The sequence below is a fragment of the Lontra canadensis genome, unplaced genomic scaffold (genome assembly GCF_010015895.1).
Source record: "Lontra canadensis isolate GAN:19392208 unplaced genomic scaffold, GSC_riverotter_1.0 scaffold125, whole genome shotgun sequence".
Lineage (NCBI taxonomy): Eukaryota > Metazoa > Chordata > Mammalia > Carnivora > Mustelidae > Lontra > Lontra canadensis.
Window position 1 is genome coordinate 4,953,099 of NW_022631119.1, and position 14,338 is coordinate 4,967,436.

A 14,338-nucleotide genomic window follows, 5' to 3' on the forward strand; every position below is an offset into this window, starting at 1 on the left:
GGTGAGCCATCGGGCTTTCCCTCGCCATCCCGCTAAGCTTTCCGAACGTCAGCGCTGGCGGCAGGCCGGGTGGGATGCCTCCCATGGGGCGAGAACTTTCCCCGGGCGGGGTACCGTGCCAGCCCTGACTCTGCCCCAACACTTTATCCTGAGCCAACTGCTCCTGTCTTCTGGACAGCTGTTTGTCTTTTCCGCCTGCCTTGGTCTTTCTTCTGCACTCTAGGAATGACCTGAAAACAGACCACTTCTTCCCTTCCCAACGACAAGAGTGGCAGGCCTCCCCACTCAAGTGCCTGCCCTGGGGGTGAGTTCACACTGTGGGCGTCTAGTGCCCCACAGGCAGGCTCTTCTTGTCCTTCCATTCCTGTCTTTCTCGGTTTATCTTTCTCTCTCACTCTGAAAACTCCCCTCTGTGTTCTCTCTGGCTTTTCCTCATTCCTTCCTGAGTTGGCTATTAAATGATAGGCATTCCTGTACTGATTTTAAATGTGAGTTTGCTGTTGAAGAGTGGAGGGTCAGACATGAGTTTTTCAATCACGGTTAATAGTCATCATTAGCTGAATTGTACTGAACACTTCCCATCTGCCAGACCCCACTTGGAGCTCTACTCTTGTACTTACTGCTTTACTCTCCTCAGCAGCATTTCGACACAGGTCCTCTTGTTAGCTGATATTTTGACAATGAGGAAACTGAGATACAGAGAGGCTACGGGTCCTGCCGGAGCTCACACAGCTCCTAGATGTGGCTTTGGGACCCCCCCCCCCAACCGTGTTACTGTCAGTGGTGTTCTACCTTCCCTCGTCCATAGAGACTGATCTGCCCATCTACAGAATAGTTCAGGTATATTTTCAGCAAGTTCAACCATGAGACCCCATCTAACTCATTATAATTAAATTCATTAATGAATGCTGATAATTACAGGCAAGTCGTGACTTTTTCAGATGTAGGTCTTTCTCAGCATTATGAGAAAATTACTTTGTTTTTTCAGCGGAAGTCTTCTTCAAAGGCATAGAGGTTTTTGTTTTGCCTTTTTTTTTTTTTTTAAGAGAGAAAGAGAGCACCAACACTGTGGGGGGAGTGTAGAGGGGGAGAGGAGGAGAGGGAGAGGATAGCAAGCGGATTTGGGGCTGAGTGCAGAACCCAACTTGGGCTTGGTCTCATGACTCTGAGATCATGACCTGAGCAGAAATCAAGGGGCAGACACTTAACCCACTGAGCCACCCAGGCCCCCCAAAGGCATAGACGTTTTAAGAAACATTAAAATGGGCTGACTTTGGGCTATGGTGTGTGCGTTTGTCTGCCCACCTGAGGGCCGCCCAGTTGGCAGCCCACAGCACCAGATGGTGGCCGCAAGCCATCCCCAGAGGGTGAGAGTCCATGCTTTCCGAGGGAGCCCCCCTCCCCCACCTCGGCCTATGCCCTGCAGGGCCCCACCATACCCGAGGGGATGGAGAACTGGCCCCCTTGGCCCCAGCTCGCCCACGACCCCACGCTGGTTGGCCCTCTCTAGCTGCTTGAATTTTGCCTTTTATCCACCACCCACACCTTGTCTCCTGAGCCTGTGCCCTTGGGGTTTGAAAGAAATGGAAGAAGGGGCGACGTGACCAATTCCGCTCAGCCCTCCTGCATAGAGTCCTGGTTGGCATTTGCAGAGAGGAAAATACAGCAAGAAAATCATGGGGTTTTTTTTTGTTTTGTTTTGTTTTGTTTTGTTTTGTTTTGTTTTTGTTTGTGTTTTTGTTTTTGTTTTTTGGAGGAGAGGGTGGGAGAAAGGAAATAAGGTCTTAGATCTTCTTGATTTTTAAAAAAATTCTGCACTTTGACAGTAGCAGTGAAATATGCTAATCCAAAAGTGGAAAAAAAAGAAAAAGATGAAAAAGAAAAAAGAAACATCAAAATGGCTGAAATGTAAGGACTCCAAAAAATCATGAGGGAAATTCTAGAAAGGACCTCTTGAGGAACCCATGCAGCATACTTTCCAAGCTTCCATTACTTCTCCTGCACCCATCCTGGTATCCCCCGTTTCAGTTGGAGAGTCAGACGGTTTTGGGAAGAGGATGTGCATCCCTCCCTCCCCCCATCTTTGGGATGGAGAATGTGACCTGGCTGCTGCCATTTGCCTCAGTTGTCTCCCTGGCTCCAGTGATTGGGTTGGTTATGGACATGTGACCTAAGCCAGTCCAATCAGAATAAATCTCAGTCTCAGACATCTTGGGGAAAGAAACTGTCTTCTACCCACTGAAGAAGAAGGAAGTGTAAAGCCAGGCCAGCTGCTGGCACTCCTCTAGAAGTTTGTAAGGATAAACAGCCTTCCCACCTGTGAAAGGGAGACCCGAAAGAGAAAACAAAACAAAACTGGGAGGCTCGTGATGTCCTCCAGGATCAAACATCACCTAAACTCTGGAGTTCTGGTTCTATGAGTCTATAAATTGTCCAGTGCTCCAATCAGTTTGAGTTGGGGTTTTGGTTACTGGCCACCAAATGTGTTCTGAACCGACATACACTTTGGGGCTAAAAGGCCGGCACATGCCTCTAAAGGCTGAAGAACTACAAGTAAAGTTGGTGACGGCAGGAAGAGTGGAGCGCGGTGGGATAGGACACGGAGATGTAGCAAATGCCATTTCTTGACAATCAGTAAGTCAGCTCTGAGCCCCGCAACACAGGCTATTGAGCTCGAATGATGTACAGTAAAAAGTACATTTAATACTGTTGAATATTTGTCCCCTTAAAATGTAGATGTCAAAATCCTAATCAACAAAGATGATGGTACTGGTTGGGGGCCCCTTTAAGAGGTGAGGAAGTCATTAACCGGGCTAGTCCTCTTTTGAAAGCAATCCCACAGAGCTCCCAAGCTCCCTTCCACCCCATGAGAACTCTGCCTCCTGGAAGAGGGTCTTCATGTGACCATGCAGACACCTGATCTTGGACTTCCCAGTCTCCAGCACTGTGAGAAATAAATTCTGTCGTTCATGAACCCCCTACTCTGTGGTATTTGGTTAAAGCAGCCTAGTGGACTAAGATGGATACCAACCTAATAGAAAGGTTTTTTGTGTTTTTTTTTTAAGATTTTATTTATTTATTTTCTTGAGAGAGAGAGAGCACACAAGCAGGGAGGAGAGACAGAGGCAGAGGGAGAAGCAGACTCCCCACTGAGCAGGAAGCCCATTGCCAGACTCAATCCCAGGACCCTGGGATCATGACCTGAGCTGAAGGCAGACACTTAATTGACTGAGCCACCCAGGCGCCCCTCTCTGTATTATTACTGACAACAGCATGCAGGGCTACAGTTATCTCAATAAAAGTCCCAGTGCAAAAAACTCAGGAAAAAAATTGAAATATACAGGAAGCAGGTGACCTACCCAAATGTGTAATCTGGGCCGAAGTGGGCAGGTTAAGGGAAGCAACAAGGGATGGTGTTGCATCCAGTGGCTAGTAACGTGGAAAGCTGGGGTCGTCATAGCAAGGCTGTAGGTAGAGGAACAGAAATGCAGCCACTGTCAGACCTCAGCCCTGCAGGGAGGGCATCAGGAGGACAGAGAATAAATACCCCAGCCTTGCTCACCTCCTCCTTTCAATCTCCTGCCAGCACGTCCTGTTGCCTGAACCCAACCATAAGCCAGAGGGCGGGGAGACTCACAGATGCAGAGTCTGTGGGCCCAGTACAGGCTGGAAAAAAGATTTGGTAAATAGAGATTTTCAGCAGAGAGCAAACTCAGCATTTTACTTGGCCATATCTGCAGGTCTAGAGGTCAAATCAACAGGTTCTACCTCTTAAAAAGCTCTCAAAATGTTTTCATCCTACCAGGAATTAAGGAATCAATGAGCTAGCATTTCCCCCATAACCAATGAGTTGGTTTTAATTTTCTTTTTTTAAGATTTTATTTTCAAGCGATCTCTATACCCAATGTGGGGCCTGAACTCATGACCTGGAGATCAAAAGTTGCATGCTCCACCAACTGAGCCAGCCAGACGCTCTGAGCTGGTTTAAATTTTTAATTACTCAAGTAGAATTCCCCTCTCCTTGTAAGGAAATAAAATATTATTTTTTAATGATTTTATTTTTAAGTAACCTCTCCACCCAACGTGATGCTCAAACTCAAACCCACAAGAGTCAGAAAGCTCCACGGACTGAGCCAGCCGCCCCAGAAACTAAAATATTATTGATGAGATTAAGTATTCCAAGGATCATCTCCCCAGTTCCCATGCCCTCCCCAGAGATATGCCCCTATTAATCAACTAGGGATATATATGTTTGAAAACCTTTTTTATACATTTTGAGATACATCATACAGCTCCCGAGACAATATATAATATTTGTGCATAATTGTGTTGATTAAGCTTCTTTATTTTCACCTAATTTTAGATTTACAGAGAGAGAGAGTGAGGAAGAGAGAGAGAGGAAGAGGTGGGGGAGAGGCAGAGGGAGAAGGAGAAGCAGGCTCCCCACAAGGCAGGGAACCCACACAGGGCTTGATCCCAGGACCCCGGGATCATGACCCAAGCCCAAGGCAGAGGCTTAACTGACTGAGCCACCCAGGCACCCCTGTGTTCTTCTGTCATGTAAGAGTGTTATATAAATGGAATCCTATGGTGTGTAACTTTTGGTGATGGGCTCTTTGCATCCAGTATCATTCCCTGGACCTTTACACAGACAGTTGTGTATCAAGAGTGTGTTCCTTTTAAAAGAAATAAAAAATAATAAATTGGGGGGGGGAGAGTGTTTTCCTTTTCTTTTTTTTTTAAGATTTTATTTATTGGGGCACCTGGGTGGCTCAGTGGGTTAAAGCCTCTGCCTTTGGCTCAGGTCATGATCTCAGGGCTCTGGGATCCAGTCCCACATCGGGCTCTCTGCTCAGCGGGGAGCCTGCTTCCCCCTTTATCTCTGCCTGCCTCTCTGCCTACTTGTGATCTCTCTGTCAAATAAATAAATAAATGAAATCTTAAAAAAAAGATTTCATTTATTTATTTGTTAGAGAGAGATAGAGAAAACACAAGCAGGCAGAGTCAGAGAGAAGCATGCTTCCGCTAAGCAAGGAGCCCAATGCGGGACTAGATCCCAGGACCCTGGGATCATGACCAGAGCCGAAGGCAACCACTTACCCGGACTGCGCCACCCAGGCGTCCCGAGTGTCTTCCTTTTTAATTGCTGAATGGTATTCCATGGTATGTATACACTACAGTTTATTTAACTATCGCCTGTTAAAAGACATCAGGATTGTTTCCGGTTTTTTACTATTACAAATAAAACTGCTATAAACATTCACATGGGAGATGTTATGGGAACATAAGTCTCCCTTTATCCGGGATAAATGCCCAAGAACACAACTGCTAGGTCATGTGGTGGTTGCATGTTGAGTTTTTTAAGAAACTGTCAATCCTTTTTTCCAGCATGGCTGTACCATTTCTACATTCACACCAATGGTGGGTGATCACTTTCTCCTACAACCTCACCAGCATTTGATGTTGTCATTATTTTTTGGCTTAGCCATACTGATAGCTGTGTGATGAGATCTCACTGTGGTTTTTTTTTTTTTCTTTCACTGTGGTTTTAATTTGTATCTGTCTAATGGCTAATGGCATAGGAGGTCTTTTCGTGTGCTTATTTCCCATCTGTGTATATTCTTTGGTGAAATGTCTCTTTTGCCCATTTCCCATGTGGACTGTTAACTTTTTTTTTTAAAGTTTTATTTATTTAAGTAATCTCTACTCCCAACATGGGCCTTGAACTCAGGATCCTGAAATAAAGAGTTGCACACTCCTCCCACTGAGGGAGCCAGGTGCCCCTGGACTGTTTAAGTTTTTACTGTTGAGTTTTCAGACTTCTTTGTATACTCTAGGTACTAGTCCTCGATCCAATAGGTGATTTGCAAATATTTCTTCCCAGTCTTTAGTTCGACTTTCCGTCCACTTAACATGGTCTCTTGCAGAGGAAAAGCTTTCAGTCGTGTCCAGGTCATCAATTGTCCTCTTACGGATCGAGCCTTTGGTGTCAAGCCTAAAAACTTTGCCAAGCTTTAGATCCCAAAGGTGTTTTTGGTGATTTCCCCCCTGCTTAAAAGTCTTCTAGCTTTGTATTTTACATTTAAGTCTGTGGTCCATTTTGAGTTCCTTTTATTTTAGGTGTGAAGTTTAGATCAAGGTTCACTGTTTGGCTCGTGCATGTCCAATTGCTCTAGCACCGTCGGTGAAAAAGGCTATTTTTCTCCGCTGAACGTGTGAGTTCTTCTGAACAAAGGTAGTGCCCCGCCAGGGGTACTGTTCAGCCGTATAACTTCGTTTCACTCTATAGGATGTCGTGAAGATTCTTCCGTGTCAACACATATAGATCTGTTTCATTCTATTTAACTGCTGCAGGTCTAGCTTAACCTGGGGTCCACAGATCACCCCCACAGTAGGACTCAGGGAAGGCTGAACTTGCACGAGAAAAAGATGCGTTTTCGTTTTCACTGCTCTCTAATGAAAGTTAGCATGTCTTTCCATTACGAATGTAAGCAACAAACCACAATGGTAATAGCAGAAACTGTGACTTTGTTGCTGAAAGAAATCAGATATTTTCACGGTCCGCTACAGATGTGACAGGTGTCTTGACATGTCATTTACTCTCATTACCACCTCAAAAGGATAGTGGTTGTTAAACCCCATTGCAGTATCTTGTTACTTAATGCATTGATAACAAGGCATGTGCATTACTTATTACAAACTTGCTTTTATGTTTTGACAACTGGGTTTCAATATAATGGGTTTTCTGCATAGCCATGTGTATTTTATATTATGCATTAAAAACACATTTCTGGGGGCGCCTAGGTGACTCAGTGTGTTAAGCCTCTGCCTTCGGCTCAGGTCATGATCTCAGGGTCCTGGGGCTCTCTGCTCGGCGGGGAGCCTGCTTCCCCCCTCTCTCTGCCTGCCTCTCTGCCTACTTGTGATCTCTCTCTCTCTGTCAAAGTAAAATAAAATAAAATCTTAAAAAAAATAAAAACACATTTCTGAACCAATACATGATTATAACGAGGTTGCAGGACACAAGGTTAACATACAAAAGTCTGTGGTTTTCCTGCATAAAAGCAATGAACAGGGGTACCTGGGTGGCCCAATCACTGAGCATCTGGCTCTTGGTTTCAGCTGAAGTCATGTTCTCAGCGTCCTGCTTGGGCTCCTGTGCTCAGCCAGGAGGCTGCTTGAGGATTCTCTCCCTCTGCTCCTCCCCCAACTTTCTCTCTCTCTTAAATAAATAAAAGAATCTTAAAACAAAACAAAACAAAACAAAAACAATGAACAGGGGTGTCCACGTGGCTTAGACAGTTAAGTAACCAACTTTTTTTATTTTATTTTATTTTATTTTATTTTATTTTATTTATTTGAAAGAGAGAGCACACACACAAGTGGGGGGAGGGGTAGAGATAGAGGAAGAAGCAGACTTCCTGCTGAGCAGGGAGCCCAATTCAAGGGGTTTATCCCAGGACCCTGGGATCATGACCTGAGCCCCTCATTTGCGTGATAACTCCACATGTAATTCACCGTGGATCATAGATCTCAATATATAAAGTGCAAACTATAAACTACTAGAATACAGCACAGAGGAAATCTAGGGGACTTTTAATTTGGTATGACTTTCGATACAACGAAAGCACAACCCACAAAAGAAAAAAATTGAGCAGGTAAATTTTATTCAACTTAAAAACTTCAGCAGTTAAGAGAATGAAAAAATTGCTACCTCCCTTTCCACCAGCCTGGAGAACCATGGCTTTAACAGAACCTGGAAATAACCTCAGTGCCTACCAGGAGGGGATTGGTTACTAAATGATCCCATTAGAACGAAAGCCTTAATAGTGTTATATGTGGGATGTTTCCCACTGCCCCTCCAGCCCAACTCTTCCTACTGACTGCTCCCCCTCATTGCTGCCACATCCCAGGAGGCTGGCCTTTGGCCTCCATGGGGGTGCAGCCGACTGGAGGCCTCATAGAAGGCCCAGGGAGAGGAAAGGAGAGTATTTATTCTCTGAGACGTGAGAATATATTTAATTCCCAGCTTTCCTCCCTGCAGGGTCATGACAATTTGTGCACTTGTCCATCCTGCTAACAAGATTCTCCTTCCTGGGGCACCTGAGTGGCTCAGTGGGTTAAGCCGCTGCCTTCGGCTCAGGTCATGATCTCGGGGTCCTGGGATCGAGTCCCGCATCGGGCTTTCTGCTCAGCAGGGAGCCTGCTTCCTCCTCTCTCTCTCTCTCTCTCTCTCTCTGCCTGCCTCTCTGTCTACTTGTGATCTCTCTCTGTCAAATAAATAAATAAAATCTTTAAAAAAAAAAAAAAAAAGATTCTCCTTCCCAGGTCAAACAACCACTCCTTCCCCTTTCCCTTTCCCCTGGGCCTAAGGAGGACAGACCTTCCCCCATCCAGGGCCCCAAGGCCTTGCACTGCCCCTGGTCATTTACCTTTACCTTTACCACCCCAAACCTTTGTAAATTCTCCTGGTATTAAACCCACCTCAAATTATCCTAAATTGATTGGGCCATCTGTTTCCTGCTGGGACCCTAACTGGTACAGTAGCATTAAAGATGTGGAGAAATGCAAATGAGAGATAATGTTAAGACATAAAAAAAACAGGCTACCAAACCATGTACAGCCTGGTTTCAGTTTAGGAGAAATGATTTCTAGAAAGGAAAAAAAGGGGGGGGGGTGTTTAACAAGGGGGGAGATAGCACATGGAATTGTTGCTAATTGTTAAGAAGAATCACCTCCAGGAAGTGGGATTAAAGACCTCCTTTAACTCACCAAGTCCAGTGTTTTTGCATTGACTGAATCTTCAAATGTGTTACTTTGGTAATCAGGAAACATATGCACAAATAAACAGACATCAAATAGCTACACATTGGAAACAAAGGTCCAGAGTTAGGCTGAGGGGAGAAAACAAAAAAAAAAAGTATTTTTTTTCTCCTTTATGCATTTCTGTATTTTCCATGAACTGGCATTACTATTGCTATCAGAAAAAGTAGTAGATTTTTTTTTTTTTTGACAGTGGTTCCAAGGTGAAGTAGATTTTATTTTTAAACTAAAACAAGGAGGTTGAGACAGACAGACAGACACAGACAGAGGAGTCCTGGGTGATTGCTAGAAAAAGGAATGAGATAAATATGAAGCTAGACAAAATCAGGGACAGAAACAGGAAAAAGAGCCAAGAGAGGCCTCTACAGAGCGCAAAAGAAGGAATGGAACCAGGCAAATGGAGATGGAGAGAGAGGAGAAACTGAATCAGATATGCAGGGGCAGTTACTGGCTTATAGAGAAAGCCTTGGGGCTGGACATTGTGTAGGTTCAAATCGGGCCTCTGTCAGGTACTGCCTACCTTGGAAAAGTTCCTTCACTTTTCTGTGCCTCAGTTTTCCGATCTACAAAATGGGGGTAATAATAGGACATCCTTTGCTGAGTGCTTTTTGAGGAATTAAAAGTAACACCTTGGGGTGCCTGGGTGGCTCACTCAGTTAAGCGTCTGCCTTCCGCTCAGGTCGTGATCCCAGGGTCCCCAGATGGAGTCCTGCATTGGACTGCTTGCTCAGCGGGGAGCCTGCTTCTCCCTCTCCCTCTGCCTCCCACTCATGCTCTCTCTCTATCTCAAATAAATAAAATCTCTCTCCAAAAAGGTGACACCTGTGTATGGATTTCTTTTTTTATTTAAGATTTTATTTATTTGACAGACAGAAATCACAAGTAGGCAGAGAGGCAGGCAGAGAGAGAGAAAGAAGCAAGGGTCCCCACTGAACAGAGAGCCCAATGTGGGGCTCGATCCCAGGACTCTGGGATCATGACCAGAGCCGAGGGAAGAGGCTTTAATCCACTGAGCCACCCAGGCGCGCCTATGTATGGATTTCTTAAAACAGGGTCTAGAACACAGTAAGCCTATACAATGGCTGATTGTTACACAGCCGTTTATACAGTTCTGTAACATATATACAACGGAGATCAGGACCCCGAGGCTATGACAAGAAGATGGGATACAGAATGGGACGGAGACCAGAACTGGTGGCAGACTTTGGGGCAGAGTCAGGGCTGGCACGGTACCCCGCCCGGGGAAAGTCCTTTTCTCCATGGCAGGCATCCCACCGGGCCTGTCGCCAGCGCTGATGTTCGGAAAGCTTAGCGGGATGGCGAGGGAAAGCCCGATGGCTCACCGGGTCTCCGCCGCACACATAAAGCCGCCATGGAGGGCGCAGGCACCGCTGTCGGAGGTGGGCACCACGCCGGGGCCAGTGGGAGGCCCGTCCCGCTGCCGCACCAGGGAGGCACCCAGGGCACTTCGCAGGGGGGCGGCGAGCGCAGAGAGGCCGACGCAGAGAGGGGGTCTCCGGGCTCCTGGTCTCTCCCGCCACCGCCACCGCCACCGCCATCGCCACCGCGTGTGCTGGGCGCCCGCGCTCTGAGCATCAGTCGGTGTGCGAGGCCCAGCAGAGGCAGGGGCTGGGCGTCTTGCCTGCCGTCCGTCGCTTTCTGCAGGAGCAGAGATGGGGCGGAGGGGCGGAGCCGCCATGGCCGTGGCGCTGTGGGTCTTGGTGACAGCGGGCGAGGCGGCGGACCCCGGCGTGGCGACGCCCCGGCGCTGCCTCCTCTCCCACTACCGCTCGCTGGATCCCAGGGCGCTGGCGGCCGTCAAGGCGCTGAGGGACCGCTACGTGAGTGATGCCCAGACGTCCCCACCCGGTCCCCCGAGCCCGAGGGCCCGCCGGGCCCCAGCCGCTGGTCCCGGTGTGCGGCGGCCCTGGCGCTCTAGCGCCCTAGCGCCCCGCAGGGCGGCTCGGATCTCGGGCCAGGATTCTGAGCAGCAGATGTTGCGGGTCGCCGCGGGGAGCGGGCGGGAGCACCCACCGCGCCTCTGGGCCAGTGCCCCGAGGGCGCCCCCTGCAGGCGGGCTGGGCTCCACGTCGGACCAAAGGGCGGGCTGCGCGAGGCCAAGCGTCGCGGGGTGCCTTCAGCCAGCGTTCGCGCCTTGCGAGAGCGGCGCGGTTGCGTGCACAATCCGCACAACCGTCCCGGCCAGGCGCGTCCCACGTGCAGGAATCCCCGCCGCCGCAGCGCTTCGGGGGCCTGGCGAGGAGGCCCAGCGTCACGCCGGCCCTTGTCCCGCAGGAGGAGGAGACGCTGAGCTGGAGGCCGCGCAACTGCTCGTTCCGCCCCAGGAGGGATCGTCCGCGGCCCTGGGTAGGGGGGCGAGCCGTCGCGGGGGATGGGGGACGGCGCGGGTCGGGGGCACGGCCTCGCTAACTGGCGTCCGCTCCCCCCGCAGTCGTGCGCGCGCCTCCGCGTTGTGGTCCGGGACCTGGCGGACTCCCAGGCGGTGCTGAGCCGCCTGCCGAGCCCTGATCGGTTCCCCGGCACCGGCCCGACCCTGGAGCTGCTGGCGGCCGCGCGACGGGACGTGGGGGCCTGCGTGAGTGCCGCCCGCGCCCCCGGCCCCTCGTGTCCTCCCAGCTCTCTCTGCGCCCCCGGCCTCCAGCCCAGGCCCACCCGCTTGGCCGGTCTGTTCCGCAGCCACGATTCGCGTGGTGTCGGTGTCCCCCGATCCGGGCTTTGGTCTGTGGCTGGGAGGGTCGCGGGCAGAGTGGCCGGGACACTCGCTTCTTCGCCGTCTCCATGGCCCTCGTGTCCCCCCTGCAGCTCGAGCTGGTCCGGCCGGGCTCGTGGAGGAAGTCCCTGCGGCCACCGAGGAGGCGTCCCCCAACACGGAGAGCTGTGAGTGGAGCAGGCGGTGGGGCAGTTAGACCGCAGGGAGGACCGTGGGAGGTGGAGGCGGGCTGGGAGCTCCGACTCTGAGCGGTGAGGGGACTTTGGAGGGGACTTTGCCCGAAAGGGAATTCCTGGTTCAACCCGGCTCCGCCTCCTTCCCGGGTTCCAGGACTCGCCTCGGTGCCACGAAGCCAGTGTCATCTTCAACCTCCTGCGCCTGCTCACGTGGGACCTGAAGCTGGTGGCGAACTCGGGGCCTTGTCTCTGATCCCCGCGGCGCCTTTACCTGGGACCCGCGGGTCTGCAGGCGGCCGGCTGCGGGGGGCTGCCTTCTGCTGGCCCCCTGGAGCAGGCGGGTGTCTCAGCCAGTGGGCACTGAGGCTCGGGGGACTCAGCGTGCGTTGGCCGGACCTCTACCCACCTGCCCTGAGGGCCAGAGGGGCGAGTGTTTTTCGCAAGACCAGACCGAGTTTCCCCGGGGTGCAGCGATATTTCCGCGGGATGCATTGCCCTATTATCTTTACAAGGTTGTTCAGGAAGAAACTTCAAACCTCGGCCCACTTTGGCCACTGACAGTCTTTTGCTTCCCTACCCCCCACCCCCTTCTGCCAAGTACCCAGAGACAGTCTTACTCATGCCATTGTCCTGGGTTCTTCTCACCATAACGGGGCTGGACCTTTGATCTGAACCTTCAACACCTCCTTTGAGATTCTGTGAATTTGGGAATTTTGGGCGCCTGGGTGGCTCCGTGGGTTAAGCCTCCTCTCACTCTTTATCTCAGCTCAGGTCTTGATCTTAGGGTCATGAGTTCTATTGGGCCCCACGCTGGCTGTGGAGCTTACTTTAAAAAAAAAAAAAAGATTCTATGAATCTGAATCTTTTATCTCCCCACCCAAGCTGGTCTCATTTCTTGAGGGATTGGGGGAATCACAAACGTCAGAGTTCCCCCTTGTTGTGATATTTTTTGGATCCTGCTATTTATGTGTCCTCCTGTCTGTATGCCCTGTGTACCTGTGCTTTCACCCGTTCCCCCCTGAGGTGTTTATTTTCACTTCTTAAATGGTGTTACACTGACTAGCTGGGAGCAATCATTTGGAGGTGGTGTGAAGAGGAGGAAGGCCAACCTGAATCTGATACCCAGATGGGACATTTATTTGCCAAGTTACTTTCAGAAACATACTAGCCTTTTCTGACTTCTAGGTTCTTCATCTGAAAATAGCCTAGTGATACTTTTCTTCTAAAGATGCATTTGTCAATATCCACCCATTCAGTCACACACTCATTCTGAGTGGATGCTGTTTCCTGGTTGTCAGTTATTTGCTGTGTATTGGGGTACTGTGCTGCAGCCCCTATCCTCAAGGAGCTCCAGACTGGGGAAGGAGCTGGTCGTCAGTTGGAGGAGCAGAGAGGAGGCTAGCACTGGAGTCCAGAGCTCCATGCTGGGAGCAAGGTTAACCAGGTAGACAAGGGCCAGGTCCTACGGCGTCTGCGAGATCTTCAAAGCACTTGGATTTCCTGGAGGATACACAGCGAGTCCCGGCAGGGTTTTTGAGCAAGGAAGCCGCTGTTCCAATGTATGCGTCTAACATTCTGGCCTTGTAAGAGGAAAGGGGACTGGCATGCCTAGGAGTGGATAAGGGAGTCTAGGTGTGCTGTGATGATGAGTTAGATCTCAGCAGGGCAAAAAAGATGGTGAGATGTATTCATACGTTTTGTGGATTCAAAATAATATATGCAAAGCAATGAGTACTCGACCTGATAGGTAGAAGTGTCTCCAGTATGATAAAGAAGATAGTATGATCATAGTGGTTAAAAATGTGAACTCTGGGGTGCCTGGATGGCACAGTTGGTTAAGCATCAGACTCTTGGTTTAACTCAGGGTGTGATATCAGAATCGTGAGATCAAGCCCCAGGTAGGGCTCTGAGCCCTCAGCGTGGAATCTGCTTAAGACTCTCTCCCTCTGGGGCGCCTGGGTGGCTCAGTGGGTTACAGCCTCTGCCTTCGGCTCAGGTCATGATCCCAGAGTCCTCCGCAGAAAGCCTGCTTCCCTCCCCCTCGCTCTCTGTCTGCCTCTGCCTACTTGTGATCTCTCTCAAATAAATAAATAAAATCTTAAAAAAAAAAAAAAACCTCTCTCCCTCTGCCCCTTCCCTTCTCTCTCTTTCAAAGAAATAAATAAATCTTTTTTTTTTTTTAGTGAACTCTGAGGTCAGAGAGATCTTAGAATCTCAAGTCTGCTCACCGAGTTGCTGTGTGACCTTGGGCAAGTCACTTCAACTCTTAGTTTCCAATGGATAAAATAGTCCCAATATCTTTCTTCACCAGGTGATTGTGGGAATTAAAAACATTAAGTCATGTCAGCTGCCAGTCCCTGGCACAAGTAAGGACTCCATACTTAACCAATGTACCATTACTTTAAGAAAAGCTTTAACATATAAACTGTCAAACAAGGAGGAAGCATTATCTCAGGGTCCTAGCTCCAAAATGGATAAAGGAGACAGAGTTGTTCCCAGCCTGACAAAATATTTCTCGTGTCTTTTTGGCAGATCCCCTCCCCCACGTTATTCTTGGCCGAATCTGATTGACCTAAAACCAATCGTGGGAGTCCCATTCCTCTTTCTA

At 49.4% G+C, this 14,338-nt stretch overlaps 1 pseudogene; it reads left to right on the top strand.

The window, feature by feature from the left end:
* The first annotated feature begins 10,496 nt into the window (after positions 1–10,496).
* On the top strand, positions 10,497–12,430 carry LOC116857639 (annotated as a pseudogene).
* The last annotated feature ends 1,908 nt before the right edge of the window (positions 12,431–14,338 follow it).